Below are 23,177 nucleotides of genomic sequence, written 5' to 3'. Positions count from 1 at the left end.
TTCTTTCTTGCCAGGTGGTATCAATTTGAAACCATCATTTGCCACCTGCCTATGCTGACTCATCATGCCTTCTGGGCCCGCAGGGTGTGTCCACTTAGTGTGTCTAGTGGCGGCGCCGATTTTGGTGTTTTTACGACTTTTTGTCCTTGCGAGTTAAATTAAGCCGTCGCTATGGCAGCTTCACTAGCCAACGTCGGCACCTAGATTTATCCGATTTGAGCTTCGGAAGTTTCCTCGCCTCTTTATATGTGGGCCGATCCCGACCGGTTCTCGTTCTTTTGGAAACTTCGCTCTAGTCGCTTTGTTGGGCTTCACGGGGGATTGAGTGGGAATTCCAAATATTCCGTATTCTTGTACTTGCAGCTTCACTAGCCAACGCCCACCTAGATTTATCCGATTTGAGCTTCTAAGTTTCCTGCTTCTTTATATGTGGGCCCGCTCGCGACCGGTTTCTCGTTCTTTTGGGGAACTTTGGCTCTAGTCGGGCTTTGTTGGGCTTCACGGGGATTGAGTGGGAATTCCAAATATTCTCAGATTCACGTATTTGGCGGCTTCACTAGCCAACGCCGGCATCTAGATTTATCCGATTTGAGCTTCGAAATTTGTCTTCTTCATATGTGGGCCCGCTCCACACCGGTTCTCGTTCTTTTTGAAACTTCGGCTTTCTTCGGGTCGAAAGTGGAAACTCCAAATATTCCCGTATTCCTCGTGCTTCCGATGCATGTTTTATCACTATATTCATTTTAATTAATTCCCGCAAAAGTCACGAAAATATAATTATTACATGATTATTAAACACATAATCGACCAAAATGCTATGTCTCTCGGGGTTTAATATTACGGTTTTGGGTGCTTATCACACCACCCCCAAATAGCACTTTGTTTGTCATCAAGCAAAGAAGAGACATTAAAACGATAAGTGATCAAAATGTGTTGTCCCTAAGCTAAATCTCATTTCGCGAAAGTGTGGTTGCATTGGACCAGATGCAACAAGGCCTTGAACCATTAGGAATTCCCTAGTGGGCGAGTTATAGCCTCGTGAGAGTTTTCCGGAAGATACTCACAAACTTCATTTATACTACAACGACTTCAAGAACAAAGGCTTGTTTCCTTAATTAATCTCGGTATCTAGACATCTCACTAGCAAGGGAAACAAGGATTTTATTCTTTCAAATTCAAGTTAATATACATACAATAATTGAAACATCTACGTATGAGCATGCATGTAGTGATCTAATAATAAAATGTAATGGCGGGGCGTTTTCGATCCTTTGGATAACGCCCTTAAGTAGGTTCTCACGGTATGTGTCAAAACACAATTTCTCTCTTATTTTTCCACTCAAGCTTTGCTATCTCCAGTGTGCAGTGGGCACACGTTTCCTCACATACTCAATGACAGTCAGAGGAGCCGAGTTCGAGAAGTCACAACTACTACTTATTATCACACTATCCTATCCCTAATTGAGCTAGAGGTCTTTATTAGGTGTTATGGGGCTTAGGTGGTAGTGTAGAAGAAAATGGAATGGAAAATTCAAAAAAAAACGATAAGTATGAGAGAATAAGGTCTTCGAGATATTTATACTAGAGAATCCTTATTTTCCTTCCTGCTTTTAACATGGTTTCCACACTTGGATTTTTCAAGCTTTTGTATTCCCTTTTGATTTGATCTTTGGGGGGAATTCTAACCTTGATATTTCTTTTGATTTTTGGAAACATATTTCTATTTTCTTTTTCTTTTCTTAAAAGCACGTAACTGATTTTGATTTGTGACAAGGTTTTTCTCTTCATTTTTTCGCGACTTCATCCTATTTCTCATACTCATCATCTAGGTAGGCTTATTTAATTGTGGTTACTAGATGGGTAATGATTTTTTGTGAAGTAGAAAGGATTAATGGAAGGTTCGATTAAGGCTTACTAGCGGTAAAAAATTTACTGGTCGAATTGTTGGCTATATCGATCCAAAGAAGGCCTAAATTCTCGCCTAGGATTTGGGTAGTGATCAAGTAAGTAGACGTGTGAACTTCTCTATTCGAAGAACTACTCCTCCGTGTCATTACTCATATATCATACATTTTGAGGCTTTTAGTTAGATTCTTACAGGGATATGGAAACTAAGTTGTCTAACCGTGGGTCCCGAAACTTACTCACGCGGTACATTTAATGATAGTCGGTGCATGAATGCTCATGAAAAGATGTAAAAACTATTGCATAATGATTAAATTAAGTTTCTAAGGACAAATCCGCTTCGATGCTAGGGGAGATTTCTAAATATTTTTCATCATAAAGGAAACGAGAATTTGTCACTAAATACGTTTATTTAGACATTAAGTAAACTATATACAACTATGCATGCCTAATTTTTGCAAAAGGTTCTCACCACCCCCAAACAGTCGGACACTGTGTCCTCAAAGTGTTAAGAGGAAGAAAGAGTATACCCGGAGAGGCTTTGAGCAAAAATAAAGTGACATCTTCCACGTAAATTTATTGTAACACACTATATATTATACATCATAAAAGTAGAAGCACACTGTTAGGTCATTTATTTATTTCACATCAAAACATAAAACAAATATGTACATGCATCAACTCACATTGCCCCAACCTTGAACTGGGGGATAGTCCTTCCTTGCCTCATCCCTATAGAAATGTCATTCCTTCGCATCCCACCAATCTATCATAGCTTTTCAGACTTCACTCCACTTCCTTTTCTTTGCATTGTCTAGATGAGCTATCATTTTATCATCATTAGGGAAAGAACGAACTTTCTTAAGATACCTTGCAGGGCGTGTCCATGTCCAAAATCGCAAGGAACGAATTATCTTGTTTGTTGGACACATAGAGTCGACCTTTACCCAGTCTTGAAAGGTGGCTGCAAACTCAGGGAAGTACGTCCTCACTATTCATCTCGCATGCCGAATCGAATCGGGGATATAATCTTGCCGAAAAGACCGAGCCTTCTTAAGATTCTCAATTACTAGTTCTGTAATGTCGAAGGTGGTACGTTGTTGGGCCAATGCATGGAATGTCTTACACGCTGCCTTTGATGCCGTGGAAAAATGCCAATCTCCCATAATGTTCAGAAGAATAAATAACATGGCAGTTCCAACATTCATGGTCATACTGGCTAGTGGAATAGTGAATTCTGGCCATCGGCCAGCTTCGCCACGTTCTTTGACATGGGCAAGGCCATCGCCATAGCGGGCAGCAAAATCTTCCCTAGAGTAGTCATTAAGGTCATTCTCTATCATGTATTGGATGGGGAGATCTGGCTGAAGAGGAGGAAGGTCTAGAGCCATAGCCACTGTTGGCTCATAAAAGGCGTGTCGGGTGTTACCAATACGTAGTGTAAACCCATTCAAAGGGAAACCCTGACAGCTGGTAGATCTTCCATGTTATTATAAAAATAAGTTGCCAAACCTGGGGAGTATGTCTGCTCCGGGTGTAGAATGAGAGAGTTCCATCCAACTTGAGTGATGTAGTCTCTGAAAAGATGTCCATATGCCGGAGAATTCAGCAAAGAATGGAAAGATTGTTCTGGAATCATCTTTGGAGCTTCCATTGTGTGAAAAAAAATGTGACCTGTTTAGACAAGGATAAACAAATATTAGAGCATGATGAGAATAATTAAGTAAAAACAAATTACCATTAAAAACTAGAAAGAAGATGATAAATAATATAAAATTGCAAAATTTAAATGGTTTTATTGGCCCAAGTAACGGCGAGGATCCTTTTGTGGGAGGGATCCGTTTATAAGATTTTCTATGCCGTCAATCCGCGGCAAATGACTGTTGTTGCAATATTTTGCTTTCTGTCTGGTAAATCTCAGCGTGGTTCTCCATTATGAGAGTGTGATTTGCCAAGAATTGGTTGTGGCTGTGCAAGAATTGTGCTTGTTCCTCTTCGCTTATTGTCCTCAGGTCCTGAAATTCAAGAAGACTGGTGATAATAATGTTCTGACGTTTGAATAATGTCATCAGTCCTTGTTGAATTAAGCGAAGCCCTTCCATGGGATTAAATACGTTGCATAATGCATTTTCATGAAAGATGTTGTCGGAACAACAATCTTCGCTGGTTCCTGCACCGACATGGTTCTTTGCAACGTCGGGGTTCCAGAATCCGTTCCTACATACTGAGTGAATGGTAAGAATGTTAGCTGTTCGAATAGGTGTATGAGGAGAAGTACTAGAAAAACCCCAATGTATCATGATAAGTGTCACAATGGTTGGTAAAGGGGGCTGCCTTTTTCCCCGCACGCGTCGCGATCGTATTCCGAGAAATTTTATAATGCAAAAATCATTGCAATTAGTCCGCAATACCCGAGTAAAATGGAGGAGTGGTTTGGTTATTTAGGAAGTCTTAGATGTGCCTAGGACATTATGAGCTACCCATTGGATCACGATAATTGGTTCTTTTGTAAAGATCACCGATAAACAATACGGTTTTCGGTTGTATTCACCGTGAAGGATAGTTGCAAACATCGATGCCGGATATTATCGAAAAGGTGAATCCTGAAGGTGTGTACTCCTTGGTTTGTAATAGGAATTTGAAGTACCTCGTAGATGATTTCCATAGTCAATTCATGCTCGCGATCCGTTAGCACGGACAAAGAATTGTCCGTTTTGGAAATAACCGCTTTTATAAAATAACAAGACCAATTCTCCGAATAAAATGTTTGCTTATGGTGTAAAAGAGGGTACCATCCTCGACGTAATATTTCAGTGTCAAAAAAAGGATGAAAAAGACCATTTTGAAAATTTTCCATAAAATTTTGCTCGAACCTAAACTTCGAAGTGAGGGCCATTAAAGATGGAGTGGTGAAAAATTATTTTGGAAAAGGGAAGTTAAATTTTTGAGGTGTCTATCCTTGGTATAAATAGGCACCCATCCGAAAATGTAAAAGATACGCTTCGAGGTGTCACGGGGGGTAGTTAGACCACGTGTATCTTCTAAGATATGCGAAAAGTGGATGAAGTGTGGATGAGAAGAATAGGGCATGTGACAAGGAGTGCCCTTTTTTTTTTTTTTTTTAAGTAGAAGGACAAGGAAAATGTAGATATACTATCACAATAGGATGTAAGAACGCATAATGGTATGGAAACACAACATAATGATAATGATGACTTAACTACAAACCTAAATATTAGATAGAATTATATGCCACATTAACAACATGACTATAATAAAACAACCGAGCATGAAAACTTGAGTAGCATATTCAAGCTGCTGCTGCTCAAACTTTTCTAGTGCATCCATGAGTCTTGAACTTGGAGTGATCTAAAAACGTTTTTTAGAATAAGAAATGTAGAGGGAAGAATATGAAATGAGTGAATATGGAGGAAGAGTTGAACTTATTTATAGAAAGAAAATTGCCGTTTTCTGACCGTTTCCTGACCGTTTTCTAGATGTGGTCATGACCGTTTTCTGACCGTTTTTTAGTTGTGGTTCATGACCGTTTTTTAGCTGTGGTTCATGACCGTTTTCTGGATGTGGTCATGACCGTTTTCTGACCGTTTTTTAGTTGTGGTTCACGACCGTTTTCTGACCGTTTTTTGATGCGTTACCATTATCGGTTTCTGAACGTGTTAGTTACGTTAAAATTTGTTGTTTAAGTATGACATATGAAATATATTTATATATATATGTATATAATTTATTATTAGCAATATATGTTCCTACCTATATACTATAATATTAGATATAGCTAATATAAAACTATTTAGGAACCATCTACTATTAAGCTAGAAAGTGAAAACACGTAAATAAAATGTCTAATATAATATTTACAAGACCGGAAAAAATAAATCTAGCTACTGATGATCCTCGTGTTAGTAGAGAATCCTGGGGGCTGCTATAAGAAGAACCGGGGAGTCCTCGCGACGTCGTCGGCAAGACGAGCTCCCCGTGGAGGCTAACTGCCCCTCGATATCACCAAGAGTATCCATCACCGAGAACTGAAATCGATCTTTGGCTCGCCATGAACATTCGCTGAAACTGGTTCTGGCGAGTAAGCATACTGTCCTAAAATGCAGTCATGGAGGCTTTCATTTCCTGCTAGAATTCACCCATGCTGTCTGTCATCGACTCGTGGCGAGTGGTCATATCTGTCCTTAACTCGCCCAAGGTACGTCTCATCGATACCTGGCGAGTGTACATGTCTCTCAAACCACTGTTCACTGCACGTAGGGCCTCTATGGGTTGGGTGATCTTACTCATGGCAGTCTCATCAAAGTATGGTGGGTGAGAGGATCCTACGCTAAAGCCTAAAGCCCAAATCAAGCCTAAAGCCTGATTTAAACCTAAAAATCTAAATGCGTACCCATGACTCGTTTGGACTCCGAATTGGACGAATGAGATATCGAAACGATCGGCACGAAAAATTCTATCCAATTGTATGAGTCATTCTTGAAAGTCACAATTTTTTTTTAAGGGTTTTATTTACATACAAGGGAGATATACGTGAAAAACACTGGATGTCCAGGGGAGTCACCATCTTAAATCATAGACAACTGTCATGTCGGCTCTGGAGCGAACCCAATCCAGCCAGACTGTGGCTTCACCTCTATGTATTATGGGGTTAGGGGTAGGACGGTACCATCCTCGGACCGCGGCGCGCTTACACGGCCTAATAAAATTGCCCTTTTACATAATGGCTATCCTCAAACCGCCCCAAGGGACTCAAAGTAACCAATTATAGGGTTGGTCCGGTGGAATCCATTGCCCGCTTTGTGTTCCAAGTATGCAACATCTGAGGTTTGACACGAAATCCTTTGTGCAAAACTTAATGCAAAGGAAAAGGTAACAAAATAAACATATTTACAAGGTGAGTCTTTTAACGCCGATCCTCAAGACGAATCGAAGTCTTTTAACGCCGATTCTCAAGACGAATCCCATCCCGTGGAGAAACGGCGCGCAACGAAGATTATCCCGCGCAAAGTGGTGTTAGAAAAAAAGTATACCTTAAACCGGCTAGTATCGGATAGGAAGTCCGGCCTAGACGTATGGTGTTTGGCAATGCATACACCAGCCCATCCTTCGCATTAACGCCGTTTACGAAAGCAAAAGAACTACGACCATTTCCTATTCGCGGATGAGTGAGACTTACACCAAATGATTAGCTGAAGTTCGCGAGGTAGAGAGTAGAAAAGGGAAGAGAAGGAAGGAGGTGAAATTTTAGGTACCCATCGCTTACGAAAAGCACGCTTTGCTTCGTGTTACGTAATACATTTATACTCCATTCTCAGAAAAGAGTTTTCGCGGACTAAGGTTCCTGCGCTTGCAACCACACACTTCAAAGAACTTTGGAGATCATAAGATAGAAGATGGCCCGGCTACCAAAATGGCATACCCTCTATAGAAACAGATCGAAAGTACGCCAAACTAAAACATCTAGTCGATTATCTACCGGATTCTCAAGAAGAGTTTGTTCAACATCCGGTGAGCGTAATTGTGGTAATATTTTAGGCGTTGTCCATTAACTTGAAATTTGCTGTTATCTTTTGGATTAAGCAAAGAGATTGCCCCATAATGTTTCACAAATGACACAATAAAAGGACCGCACCATCGTGTTTTCAATTTACCGGGAAAGATGTGTAATCTAGAGTTGTACAAGAAAAACTTTTTGGCCAATTTTGAAATCCTTACGCGAAAATGTGCTTGTCGCACTCTTTTTTCATATTAGCTTTGTAGGATTTCGGTGAGATCATAAGCATCACTCGAATCTCCTCCAGCTCATTTAATTGCAGTTTTTCGCTTCTCACCGCCTCGATGATATTGTAATTGGGCTTTTGATGGCCCAAAAGGCACGATGCTCAAGTTCAACCGCGATGACAAGGTTTTCCAAAACAATGCGGTAAGGAGACATCCCTATAGGTGTCTTAAATGATGTTCGGTATGCCCACAAGGCATCCGAAAAGCCGAGAGACCAAATTCTTTCTTGATGGGTTGACAGCTTTTTTCTCTAGAATAGACTTTATCTCTCTCATTGGAGACTTCCACTTGGCCACTTTCGTTTGTGGGTGGTATGGAGTAGCAACCTTGTGAGTAACTCCATATTTCTTCATTAAAACCCAAAAATTTTGTTACAAAATGTGTACCCCCATCATCGATGATAGCTTTGGGAACACCAAAACGAGAAAAATGTTTTCTTTTTACAAATCTTAACGACGTATCTTTATGGTCATTTGAGCGACATCACGAAGTGCCTCAATCCATTTGGACACATAGTCTACAGCAACTAAAATGTATAGAAAACCTTAAGAAATAGGGAAGGGTCCCATAAAATCAATGCCCCAAACATCAAAAATTTCCACAATCAATATAGGGATGTAGGGCATCATATTTCGCTTTGGTAATTCGACCTAGGTGTTGACAACGAATGCAAGCTACGCAATGTTCGTGGTGCATCGCGAAAAGGGTAGGCCAAGAAAAACCACATTGTAACACCTTGGCCGCAGTTTTTCCATCCACTGAAATGACCTCCGCAAGATTGTTCATGGCAAAAGATAATACGCTGGTGTTTCCTACCGGAATGCAAATGAATTTAAATGAGTTGGTCGAACAATACTTAAAGAGGTAGGGTTCATTCCGTAAATAATATTTTACAAAGATAAGAACTTTTTATGATCGTATGTGACCAAAAGGAGGGGACTTCCTCAAGAATTCAGGTAGTTAACGATATCCGCATTACCATGGAGATGAGAAAATAGAGTACAAGTATTCGTGCCGGGAAGGAATCACCGATCGCCTTTAATCACTATCGATGTCACCAACCAGCCTCGATAAATGGTCGGCTACTTACATTTTCGGTTCCTTTCTTTGTCTTTGATTTCCGTGGTGAATTCTTGTAAGAGAAGGATCCAACGGAACAATCGTTGTTTTAAGGCCCTTTTCGCGAGTAAGTACCGAATTGCGGCATGGTCAAGATATATACTATGGTCAATGTTCCAACTAGGTAGGGCTAAACTTATCCAAAGCATAGACAACAGCTAGGAACTCTTTCTCGGTTGTGGTATAATTACGCTGAGCGTCGTTAAGAGTTTTACTAAGCGTAGTAAATGACAACGGGTTTGTCGTCACGCCGCTGGCCTAGCACGCACCAATAGCAAAGTCGCTAGCGCCACACATCGATTCGAATGGTTGAGACCAATCGGGGGTTAAATAATAGGAGCGTAGTCGAGCGGTTTTAGAGTATCAAAAGCTTGTTTGCAATTGAAATTAAAGTCGAATACTCGCATCCTTAAGCGTGAGATTGGTTAAAGGGTCGAAGCAACTTTAGAAAAATCCTGAATGAATCTCCTCAAAACCCAGCCAAGGGCCTAAAAAGGCACGGATATCTCGAACTGACGTGGGAAGGGTAGCCAAGAAATTTTAACAATTTTAGCCTTATCAACCTCTATCCCGCCTTTTGAAACAATATGACCTAGAACAAGTCCTTTGGTAACCATGAAATGACACTTCTCCCAATTGAGTACCGATTTTTCTCCTCGCAACGCTGCTAAAACTTTGGAAAGGTTGGATAAACAATCGTTAAAGGAATTTCCGTAAATGGAAAATTCGTCCATGAATACTTCCATATAACGCTCCACCATATCACTAAAATGTGAAGCATGCAAAGATTGAAAGTGCCCGCATTACAAAGACCAAAAGGCATTCGTCCCATATGCAAAGGTTCCAAAGGGACACGTGAAAAGTTGTCTTTTCTTGATCGGGGGGATCAATGACAATTTGGAAATATCCGAATAGCCATCAAGAAAACAAGTAGTAAGCATGACCGCTAAACGCTCTAGCATCCGGTCAATGAATGGGAGAGGGAAGTGATCTTTACGGTTCCGCATTAAGTTTGCGATAGTCAATGCAAATTCTCCATTTCACAGAATGCGAGTGGAGATGCACTCACCACTTTCATTTTGCACAACTTGAATGCCGGACTTTTTGGGAACAACGTGGACAGGACTAACCTATCACTATCCGAGATAGGGTATATGATACCCGCGATCAAGTAAACGATAGAACTTCCTCTCTCACTACTTCCTTCATGGCGGGATTAAGGCGGCGCTGTGGTTCTCGTGATGTCTTTGTGCCGCCATCAAGATGTATACGATGCGCATATGCTAGGGTCTATTCCCTTGATATCATCTAAGGACCATCCGATAGTGGAGCGGTGTTCACGAATGACATGAATCAAACGCGTCTCTTCGCCCCAGAGTCAAGTGAGCAGAAATTATTATAGGGTGACTACCATCGGATCGAGATGTACGTATTCAAATCAGGGGTAGAGGTTTTAAATCGAGTTGGAGGATTGGGGATCAAGGATTCGTGAGGGATCATATCTTCAATGGAAAAGAGCTTAATCCGGCTCTTCAATCAGTTTGCACCAAGCATTAGGGTCAAATAGTGGTAATCGACTCTAATAACGCATGGACATCCCTTTATGTACGAAGTCATCGCCAAACTCCGGATTATCAAAAGAAAGAAATTGGTGTATCTCGCCCGGGGGAAAAGAGTTAGTGAAATAATCATGTTCCGCACTATCAACCAAGCTAATCTCGCCCTCCATTATAGGATCGGAAACCGTTTCATTAATTTGAACACGCTAAGTTCGGCGTAAAAGGTTCCCGAAAGACAATGTCATTGAACCGCCCGACAATTTATGAGAGCGTTGGCGCTTGCAAAGGAAAGGACGCCCCAAGATGATAGGGATGGAGTCACGTGCCACTTCAAGATCTAGAATGACAAAATCAACTGGATAGTAAAAATCTTGGACTTTTACTATAACGTTCTCTACTATGCCTTTTGGGTACTTGATGGAGCGATCCGCGAGTTGCAGAGTCATATTGGTAGGTTTCAATTCATGAAGACCTAACTGCTTAAATAAGTAGTAAGGAAGTAGGTTAACACTAGCACCTAGGTCTAAAAGTGCAGTAGCGGTATACTTGTCGCCTAACGCATGGTACGGTCGAATTGGTCCTTGTCCTTTACCACACCATTGGTAGTGGTAATCGAGGAAAACCGCATCGCTGAGGAACGCTTTGTTGAGGTACATTCGTGACGCCGCTTGGTGGTGCACATGTCTTTCAAAAACTTGGCATGCTTGGGCAAATGCTTTAGCGCATCTAGGAAAGGTAAGTTTATGGTCAAATTTTTGAAGGTTTCACGGATCTCATCAAAATGTTCGCATGTTTGTTCTTTACCAAACGGGCGGGAACGGAGCTTTTGACTAATCGCATACAAGGATCAATGGTATCTTTTCCTAGGGACGAGGGTGTAGATTTTGATGGCACCACTTCGCCCGCTATAGGTTGTGAGGTAGGAGTTGGAAGGACATTAGTCGTGGCTTCCGCGATTCCTCGTCCGCATAATGTGATATTATTGTCGATGGTTCGCCGTAACGAAGAGTGGTAATGGCATTTACCTCACCCCGCTTGGATTACTAGGTCCCGTGCATTGTTGAGTTCAAAGGCGTGTTTTTGTAAGCTTAGGGTTTGAACTACTTGGCCAGGGAACACGCCTTTGACTTTTATCCCGAAAGCTAACAAATCAAGAGACCGCTGGATAGAAGCTAGGATTTGATTCTCTGATTCATGTATGTCGTGAAAGTTTCAGCCGCTTTATCGGGCCTATGGATTGTACCAAGGAGAGTAGCAGGAACTAGTTCACGGTTATTATTCACGGGTTGATTTTGGTAGCCATATCCTTGGTTAGCGGGAACAAGGTTCATGTTGTTTTGGTATCCCATATTTGGCGCTATTGGGAAAATTACTTTGCCCTTTGCTGAAATTGTGGAGGATTTCCTTGACGATAGGAATTGTAGTTCGCGGGTGGTCGTGACAGAACGCTGTTGCCACCGAAGGAGCTTGTTGTTGACGGGGGTGCCCAAGCTAAATTCGATGTTGTCGCCAAGGTGCATTAGGGATGTTGAAAGCACAAACCTCTTCAGAAGGTTGGGGAGGACACTCGATACCAAAGGACAATAAGAATTGGCGCTTTCGGGACTTAAGCAAAGAGGGCATGGGGAAGCGTTGGCGCCATGACTGTTTGGGGTTTTGTTCATTTACTTATACCGAAAAGAGCATCAACCTTTTTGTTTAGGGACTCGATTAAAGTTTTTAATTCGGATCGGGTTTGACCTCAAACATAGACGTAACTTTGGTAGGAGTGTCTTTAGAAGATCTAGAAGAATCGTTTTTCCAATGGGTGCTTCGTGAGGCCCCTCGCTTCTCAAGAAAAGTGTATGCTTCAAGAAGGCCCTTGTCCATGAAACAACCGCCGCTCATGATATCTAATGTTTCCTTTGATGGTCGAGAGACCATTAAAGAATGAACGGACTAATACAGCGTGTCGAAGTTGATGATGGGGACATTCGAAAGTAGATCAAGAATCTGCCCACGCCCGAAAAGGATTCCCGGGGGTGCCGGGCGAAAAGAATTGAATCTTTTGAAGCATTTCGTAGTTTTCTTCGAAAGTATAGAACTTTATCATGAATGCTTGAACAAGTTTGGCCCATGTGTCAATGGATTGCGGCGCTTTGTCCGGGCGAGCCAAACCAAGCTTTATCGCCTAAGGTGAAGGGAAACAACCTAAGCAAGACTTGTTCGTTTAGTAACGGGTCGGATGGCGGAAAGTGGTGACTACTTGTTGCATCCGATGAAGATGATTGTACGGTTTTTCAAATGGTCTAAACCATGGTAAACAGTAACAAACCGAAAATGTTTGGCGGAATACTGAAAATCACCTACAATCGCATCGAGTTTAATGCAGGAAGCAGGTCCTTCCTGTAGGGCAGTATAGAAATCCGAAAGGGGTTTCTCGACTGTGAGATTTTCTTCAGCCATAATTAAAGGAGATAATGGAAACGGAGATGTTTGACGAGGTTGATTTACGGAGGAGGAACTATGCCTAGGAGATAACATAAACAGTTGTTTCTTGTATTTTCGACGATGATATGTAAGTTCTAATTCCTTATGTTTACCGTAATCGTATGTAGTCTCATACAAATATGAATTTTAATTTAGTGCACATAAGGAACGAATAATGACCGGAGTTTTTTAGAAGTTAGGAAGGAGGAGTTGAAGCACGCCTTCCCGAAATTTGCTAACTTCGAAAGCAGGAAGCTAGGATAACATGTGAATATTCCAAAGAGCGGGTTACCCGAGAGAATTGAGGGGAGGTTGTTCGTGCTAGCACGCTCCTTTAATTAGGCAACCTCAATTTTTTTTTTCTCAAGTTTCCTAGGCAATCGATGGAATAGGATGATGATTTATGATGGTGTATTATGCGGGGTGTTATTAAGATGATTTAGATGAAATTTTTAATTACTATGATTTTTTTTTTTTTTTTAATTTAATTAATTAGTGTATTATGGAGACGTGATTACTTAAATATGCAATTAAAAACGATAGATGCTAAAATAGAAACTAACTAACATATACTAGTTACGCAGAAAGTCTACCCATGCAAATCTATATTACCTATAATGCAACTACTATGTAAGTTTATAATGTGAGCTAGGGAAATGTCGAGAACTAACTCATGCAATTGAATACCGCAGACGCGGAATTGATGTAACATACACATACAAAAATATTCTAAGGTGGGTTTGACGCCACGCATATATCAAAATATATTTGAATCATATTAATTGTGGTTACGTGAATATATGATGACGAACCACCTTTACATGCACAGAGTTCTCATGCCAACATATAAATATACGAGGTAAAACAGGTTATAGCAAATAATAACCTCGACAAAGTTTGAGGAGTTTAAGAGTTTGAAACCCCGCGGCCCCGCGATTCCTCGTATATAGCGGTCGACTACTCCCAAGCTTATGCTTACTAGAAAAAATGGACCAAAGAGCCCAAAAAGAGTAATCGAAAAAGGAAAGTAGCTCAGACTGAAAAACCGAGTGTTGATACTCCGTGTTAGTTTCGCTTTGCTTACTAATTCAGCCTCGTCCGGTCAAGACTTTTTGTCCGCTTAGTACTTCAAATTCCTACACGAGTACTTAGATCGTGCTAATGAAAATAAACAAACTTGGCTCACGCTTATTTGTTAGTAGAAAAATTTACGGTAAAGAGTTAGTATTGTAAATGTAAAATGAAAATTAAAAAGATGATGAGATAAGGGGGGGTTTTATGGATGTATTCCAGCTTATTACGTTAAGTCCGTGAGTCCTTCGGCAAATGGCCGCCATTTGATAAAACGCTCTTTACACACGCTTGTTTTTATTGGTTTTCGCCATTTATTTTCTTAAGTCCGAGGTCCACAAATCCAAAGTCCGAAGTCCACAAAATCCAAAGTCCAAAGTCCAAATTCCAACGTCCGTTATAGTCGTGACGCTTTTAGTCAAGTTACCTTACTCACGTGGGTTTGGTAGGATAGGTCGAGTAAGGGGATCGCCCAAACCTTAGGGCTCGGATAGGTTCACCACCTGAAATTACAACTTTAAGTGAGTAGGATTTTTAGGTTTCTTTTTTTAGTTGGTTTTAATTAAAATAACGGTAATGCAAATAAAATAAATTACTACTACGATTATATATAGGTAAACAAAATGTAGAGAAACAGGGAGAGAGTTAATCATGCTCATGCAAGAATCATTTTTCAACAGTTTTATTACTAAATCACTACATCTCTAATTCGCCTCGCTTCGAGACGACGCCGAGTATTGATCCCTAGTGCATGCCCACATCTCTAGGTCGATTTCACTAGCATAAGGAGTTTCGATAATACCTCATCTCTCGTATATTATTTCAGCTCCCCGCACAAGTTCACATCACCGATCGAATTGGAGAGTCATCGACACTGCAGAGTCGCTACGGTGACATTTTGATCGCTGCTAGCGTAGACCGTTTCGAGCATCGCGACTCTAACTTTGTACCTCTCGCCATTTTGGGACCGGATGTTAATTCTATGCCTAATTCCTAAGTAGTGATTCTAGAATATTAACGAAGTCAATCCGATTTTCACACGAAGCAAAGATAACCCTCCCGGAGGGGATTAGCTCATCATCATAGAAGGAATAATAAAACTTGTCAGTATACATTAAGTAAATAAATGCATGACGAGAAATTAAACAAGAAAAGAAATAACCAAGTTATTAAGGGTAAAATAACTTCATCGTATTAAGTCAAAATAAAAATGGCGGAAGGTAAGTATCAAGAAAAGAAAACTAAACGTAGCTAAAGCATTAATATGTTTGAAGGCCTCATAATGAAGCGCGACCCTTTCATATTTATAAGCATCATAGGATGACCATCCGTGAATGATTTTAATTTGCTTTTGGCCGGTAGCTGATTTATTTGTTCAAAACTTTGAGAATCAAAGTTTTGTTTTGATATGTTTATCTTTTCGTCTTTTAGCTGTTTTAAGTTTCGTTTGTTAGCTAATTTCAATTCAAACCACCTGGTTTGAATTGGTATGTGTCTCCTTTCTTGCCAGGTGGTATCAATTTGAAACCATCATTTGCCACCTGCCTATGCTGACTCATCATGCCTTCTGAGCCCGCAGGGTGTAGCCACTTAGTGTGTCCATTATGGCGCTACCGATTTTGGCGCTTTTACGACTTTTTGTCCTCATAGAGTTCGTTAGTCAGCTCGTCGCTATGGCAGCTTCACTAGCCAACGCCGCGGCACCTATATTTATCCGATTTGAGCTTCGGAAGTTTCCTCGCCTTTTATATGTGGGCCCGCCCCGCGACCGGGTTCTCGTTTTTTGGAAACTTCACTCTAGTCGCTTTGTTGGGCTTCACGGGATTGAGTGGGAATTCCAAATATTCCCAGATTCTTGTACTTGGCGGCTTCACTAGCCAACGCCGGCACCTAGATTTATCCGATTTGAGCTTCTAAGTTTCCTACTTCTTTATATGTGGGCCCGCTCGCGACCGGTTCTGTTTTTTGGGAACTTCGGCTCTAGTCAGCTTTTTTGGGCTTCACGGGGATTGAGTGGGAATTCCAAATATTCCCCAGATTTACGTCAGATTGGCAGCTTCACTAGCCAACGCCGCATCTAGATTTATCCGATTTGAGCTTCCGAAATTTGTCGCTTCTTCATATGTGGGCCCGCCCGCGACCGGTTCTCGTTTCTTTTTGGAAACTTCGGCTTCACTGGGTCGAGTGGAAACTCCAAATATTCCCGTATTCCTGCATTTCCGATGCATGTTTTATCACTATATTCATTTTAATTCATGAAACCTGCGCAAAAGTCGGAAAATATAATTATTACATGATTATTAAACACATAATCGACCAAAATGCTATGTCTCTCGGGGTTTAATATTACAGTTTTGGGTGCTTATCACACCACATGTATGATTAGGTTCCATTTTAGTAATTTCAAATAATTGGGTAATCTTAAACCTCGCAGTTGCACGAATTCTCCAAGGACACCCCATCTCCATATAGTTACCACAAACCGCCGTCACTAAATAGAGGTTATTCTTTTTCAGTTTGTAAACAAATCCATTCTCATTATTGCAATATTTCAATAAAATATTCCTAAATTCAACCACACCACTAGAAAACCTTTGTCCAACCCCAATAATCAATGTTGCCCACAAACTAGATTTCAAAGGTTTGCATACTTCCGGAGTTGGTGCAAACAACATGCTACAATTCTCAACCTCATCACAAATCAAATTTTGAATTGAGTCATCCAAACCAACAAAAATCTTAAAGGAGGAAATTCCTTTTGCACAAAGAAATAAAGCTAATGATTGTAACTCAGAATCAGTATCAATTGAAGATTTTTTCTCATCACGAATAAAATAAAGCTTACAAGCCAATGAGGTAACATCTCTCCATTTATCATATATGTTGTGCTTTAGTGCGCTAACTGTAGAATCCAACCCAATATGAATAGCAAGTGTATCATACAGATATGATATCACAGCAAAAACACAATTATTCTTTCGAATTGCATGTGTATCATTTGTATATGAAATCAAAGACAACTCAGTATTTTCCATTTCAACTGCACGAAAAAAAAACGTTCTTATTATGTCTGTATGAAATATGAGTGAATTAACAATTCAAAACAATTCCATTTCAACACAATATGCACTTATATGAAATATGAGTGAAATAACAATATAATGCATTTTAAAATGAGAAAAGAGTCTGACATTTTAATACCGGAGTACTGACGGAATTTTTGAACACTGAGATTGTGGAAGGAATAAATTAGAAATAAAAATAAGGAAATTAAGTGAAGAATATGAATTAGAGAAACTGTGAAGCAGTTTTTTTTTTTTCTTTCTATGAAAAATGATTAAAGGGTAAAAAGAGAAGAAGGAAAAGTTTGAAAAAAAAGGTTTCGCAGGTAGTCTCGAGTCATATCCCCAAATTCGAAAATATTTTAAAAAATAACAACTTTTAGTAATGAAAATAACCAAAATGGTATTAAAACCCAAAAATAATGCTTCCAGGTCATTAAAACTAATTTTATTTTTGAAGCAGCTCTGTAGCCCAATTTCTTTATTAAACTACTAAACGTCTAAACCGTATGGTTGTTCTTCTCTCCAATTCTCCACCAGGCTCTCCACTCCTCTCTCTTATTATATTGTTTTTGAACCGTGTTCAAAGACTATTATTTTTGTTTACTTAATAAATATTAATTATTTAATACTTTAAGCCTATTTGTTTGCAAAAAATATGGCTTATACATTTTGTTATCCTTCATCAGTAAGGGCCACACTTTACGAACTCGCCTAGGGCCCCCCAAAACTCAGGGTCGCCCCTGTCTTCATCCACATGAAGAGCAACCATTAACAACAAACAAAACCATCCCCTTCTCATTATCCTAACTTACGGGATAAGTCTTAATTTGGTGTAAATTTAGACATTTACATTAACTATGAATTGAATCATACTATTATTTATGGTTTATTTATTGGAGCAGATTCTACCAAAATTTATAAAATAGAGCTTTATGTCCAGATTAAGTCTGCTTATGACTGGTTTTTTATGGATAGATGAGTATGCCTTTCGATGGCGAATATACTTTGTATAGTTAAAAAGTCTGGAACCACATTTGAAAGATTAGCACTCTTATAATTAAACATGGGTCCTATTTAATGACATACCCCAATTTGTGTTGGGCATACCCCAAAACAAAGGGTCCCCGCTTGCCGGACTCGATTTGTGTTGGTCAAGGACCCCAAGTTGGGTCGAAGTTGGGCGAGGTCGCCCATTGTGTTGGGCACAATTTGGACTCGCATACACCCCCAACCAAATATCCAAGAAACCGAAAAACCGCTACCACCTTTATCCTTCAAATTTCTCTCACCAAAATCAAACCCACGATCTCGATCAAACTCGACCTCAATCAAGATCAAATCCACTAATTAGTGATCAAACCCACCAATTAGTTATCTTTCAATTACTATTGGTAAGCTCGATCTTTTTTCAATTGCCGCTCAAATGCCAAAAAACAGAGAAATCTTTTGCCAAGTTCACCATAACCAACAATATTATGGAACTTGGGTAAGACCATCCACGAAACCTACCTATGGTTAAGATCAACCGCAATGGGATCGGTGAGCTCATAATTCGGGTAATGGTGGGTGGAAGGAGGCATGAAGGATCATCAAAGGTGTTCAATTTTGTGCTAAAGTCGGTCGTCATGTAGAGTTACCAACTTTACGAGAAACACAAAGCTATTGTGGGCGAGGTATAAGGTGAGGCATTACAAAAATGTAGAATCAATTAGGATGAGTTGGAGAGAAATGATGACATTGATATCTCTCTCGGGAGGGAAAAAAAAAAAAAAAAGTTGATCGATCGACTTAGGCAAGAAGTCATCTAATCAATAGCCATTTAGTTGTACAAAGAATTTATAAGGTTGTATAACACCACGCTACCCACAAAGAATAAAGAAGAATATGTCGCTTGGTGTTCTAAAATGATTTATAGCAACTACTATGTAGCACTCAATTGTACATTTCTCAAATATGGTTTACCATTTACCTCAACAACTTCGCTCCACCATTCTCTCATCGCGATCCGTTAGATAGTTAATTTCTTCTGCAGTTGAAAGAGCACGGAGGTTTCACTCGCGTAAACGGATAACTAGTCAATGAGAGTTCAAACACATCCATCTAAGGGGTGGTCGTGGCTTGAAGACATATCTTACCGATGAGACCATTGACACGCGTTTGGTTCAGATTCATTATCCCCTCTAATTCAAGTCTTCAAGGCACGAGGCATTTTGAATTTATAAATTGCAAAAAATATAAAAAATGTACCTGACCGAAGGTATGACAACAAAGATATCTCCACTTCGGTGTATCTTTTCACACAATTTCCAAATTTTCTTTAACTATCATGTTTGAAACAAAGTTATTCTATCTAACCCGTGATAAAAGAGGTAAAATGGTTACTCCCGCGATGACCTCCAACGACCGAACATTAACTTCCCCGATCAATGCCAAAATTGACTTTGCTGTTTTTTGCTACACCGCCCAAGAGGGCAAAAAAAACAAAGAAAGTCATTTTTTTTTTCAAGTTTTAGTCTCAAACGATATGGCCACACCGTTTGAGACTAAGTATAAATGGTGTGGCTAATATCCGTTCAAATGCCAAAAAATAGAAAATCTTTTGCCAAGTTCAAATCTCAAATGACATGGCCACACCGTTTGGGGCTGGGTCCAAACGGTGTGTCCATGCCGCTTCGCACTAATTACAAACAACATGGCCACACAGTTTGGGACTGGTTCAAACGGTGTGGCCACACCGTCAAAGAGGCAAAAAACAAAGAAAGTCATTTTTTTTCCAAATCGTTCAAGTCGCAAAAAAACAGACAAATCGTTTTTTCCAAATTCAAATCCCAAACGACATGGCCACATCGTTTTGGACACAGTCTAGACGGTGTGACGAGACCGTTTGGTGTGAAATACAAACGACCTAGCCGCGTCGTTTAATTACTACATGCATAATTATTACATGTATAATCACTGTACACATCAATAATTCCTACATGCAAAATTATTACATGCATAATTACTACATGCATAATTATTACATGTATAATCACTATACACATCAATAATTCCTAGATGCATAATTATTACATGCATAATTACTACATTCATAATTACGTTTAATTTATATTTACCTTATTCTTATTAAATGCATTATCATCTATTCCTCTATTTTCTTCACTTTGAACTTGTTCTACATTTTTTTCTTGAATGAGGTCACTTGGAACTTGTTCTATATTTTATTCTTGAATGGGGTCATGATGCATTACATTTTCTTCGTCATCTTCATGTTCTAAAATGGGGTTGGGCTCTTCTATTAGTGTTTAGTGTTAGGGTTTAAGAATTTATGGTTTTTTATGGTCGAAGAGAAGAAGAAATATAAGAGAAGAAATGAAAAGGTTGCAACAAGTCAAATTCACTTTGGTTTGGAAATCGCCCAAACACAAAACAACTTTTAATTAACGATTACATTTGTAATAAGTGTTTTTAGTTTTTGGGGTCTTCCTAACACAATAAGTCCGTGCGTAAATAAAACCAAAACAAATGGGGTTAGCAATTATTTTGGGCACATCCTCAAGCCCAATACACCCAAAACCCATTTCTTTTGAAACTGGTAAAACCGGAAAAAACCAGTTAAACCTTTCGTTAGTTTTTGTTAGGGGTGCGACTACAACACAGGTTCCTGCACAAAAAAAATTACGAAATCATCTCTAATTGGCTGATTGTAATGAGGTGGCGAGAAATAAAAAAAAAAATGAAGTATGCTCTCCCCCTCACGTTTCTCTCTCCTCTTTTATACCTTTCTCTGTCTCTTCAGCAAAACAAAAAAAACACTTTCTCTTCAGTCTTCATCAAAAAAAACCCCACACCATATTATTCAAATTTCAAGAAATTGGTGAAGAATTTCTTCTGAGTAGAGCATAGATTTTACAAGAAGTCCAATTAAGCATAGAAGTTTTACAAATGAAGACAAATTGCAGGTTGAAAGGCAAAGTTACTATTATTACTAGTGGAACAAGAGGATTTGGGGGTGCAACAGCCAAGTTGTTTGCGCAGAATGCGGCTCATGTCAAAATAACTGATATTCTTGACAAACTTGGTCCTATACTTGCCAACCCTACATACATTGTGACGTGACACAAGAATCCGATATGGAGTCTGCCGTCAACATTGTGGAAAGGTCACTTAGATATTATATTCAATGCCGGCATTGCAGGGCACAATGGAAATATCATTAACCTTGACATGGAAATTAAAACTGAATGACTTACTAGCAGTTAATGTTAGCGGTATGGTACATGGTATCAAGCATGCGGCACAAACAATGATCAACGCCAAGGGAGCGTGTATAATTTGCACTTCTAGGAGTTCAAACTCAGCAGGCAGCTAATCATGGGTGGTCCAGGATCACATGCCTATACTTTCTCTAAGGAGGCAATCCTCTGATTGGAGAGGAGTACATCTTGTGAATTAGGAGCTCAAGGCATACGTGTTAATTGCATTCCACCACACGCGTGCCATCTGAGATGCTGGTGAGTGCTTACAGTCCTTCGGAAGATAGACATGGGGTCAGAGGAAGTTGGTAGGATTGTTGGCGAGGAAGGGAGTCTGCTGCATGGCATGGGGAGACTGGAAGACGTTGATGAGGCTGGATTCATAACATGACACAATCTTATCATTCTTTTGTTGTAGATTCATTTATCAACGGTTAGTTTATAGTTTATAGTTTATACTCAAGTTGCACAATATATTCATCCTTGTTAATTGCTACTTCATTGTTTAATTTCTTCACCAATTTAGAGTGAATAATATGGTGTGGGGGTTTTTTTTGACGAGAAGAAAGGGGTTTTTTATTATTATTATTTTGCAGAAGAGACGGAGAAAGGTATAAAAGAGGAGAAAGAAACTTGAGGAGAGAGAGCGTACTTAAATTTTTTTTATTTCTCGCCATTTTTTTTTTATTTCTCGCTATGTCATTGCAATCAGCCAATTAGAGATGACTTCGTAACTTTTTTTTGTGTACAGGATCATGTGTTGTAGTCGCGCCCTTTTGTTAGGGTCTTCAATCATCGTCTCTTTCGGCAAAGTACTCTTCAACCGATATTAGCGAAGGATGAAACAGCTGTAGCGACTTCATTGTAGTTATCAGCAGCTGCAGGAGCGGTCACTTCAACCAATTGTATACTAGGTGTCAGTGTGTCACTGGAATGGCCCCCTCAACAGCATGGAGCTTTGACATTTTATGAACTGATGTCACATAAACCTTAAGCTGGGCCCTCTTTTGGAAATGGAAAGAAAATCCCACATTTTAAACATTTTGCTTGCCCACTAGACATGTTGGTAATTAGGCATACTAGCCATTTGGCTCGGCCTATGGCCGGACTTGCTACATAAATAGCTAAAGACTCAAAAACCTAAAATCCACTTGAACAAATCCCACTCGTTTCAATGATTCAAAACAAAAGCTCGCCTTATTACAATAAAAATCTACAATAGAGATCCGAACTTTGAGGAAAGTACCTTAATAGGATGAGCAACGTCACTGTCAATGCCAATTTCAAATTTGGAAGGAAAACAATCAAAAGGCTATAGGTGCGTATACTCCTTGAAAATATCATTAGTCAGTTGCGCGCATGAATAATCTTACAAAAATTTCAACAAAATCTCCTCTGTATTTTCAACATTTCATAAATTTAAACCCTGTCATAACCTGAAAATCATAACAATATAGATATCTCATTGTTTAATCCAGTTACTTAACCATCTCGACGAATGCCAGAACAGTTAAATAACATTTACGCCTCGAGACAATTTAGTTCCTTCTCTAAGAAGGCATTAGTTTCTCTAGCGCGTCTAAAATGTACTAACAACATTGTATAATTTACATCATGACTGTTAGTTCCTCTATACATTGTGAGGCGTCTTTTTATCAAAGTTATTCAACAAATAAAATATATTTAATTAGTTTGTCCAAAAATCTTTATATGGTAATCCACCCCTACAAAAAGGTTAGTATATATATTCAACTTTCTGAAACTTAACCCAAGCAGGAAGGAGTTCACCATAGAATTGGCAATAGTTTATTTTCCAGCTGCAAGTAGAACAAATAACTGCATAATAGATAACTGTAGCCTTTCTGGTACCATTGGGACTTCGATTCAATGTTACAACTGTAAATAGTTGTTTACACATGCTACAGTCCTCA

The 23,177-nt window shown here is 39.5% G+C and overlaps 1 pseudogene; it reads left to right on the top strand.

Moving 5' to 3' along the window:
- The first annotated feature begins 15,135 nt into the window (after positions 1-15,135).
- On the top strand, positions 15,136-22,163 carry LOC147498919 (short-chain dehydrogenase reductase ATA1 pseudogene; annotated as a pseudogene).
- The last annotated feature ends 1,014 nt before the right edge of the window (positions 22,164-23,177 follow it).

Source organism: Coptis chinensis, chromosome 5 (assembly GCF_015680905.1).
Source record: "Coptis chinensis isolate HL-2020 chromosome 5, ASM1568090v1, whole genome shotgun sequence".
NCBI classification, from domain to species: domain Eukaryota; kingdom Viridiplantae; phylum Streptophyta; class Magnoliopsida; order Ranunculales; family Ranunculaceae; genus Coptis; species Coptis chinensis.
Note: the sequence above shows the minus strand (reverse complement) of the source record. Positions and strands in the feature narration are given on the sequence as shown.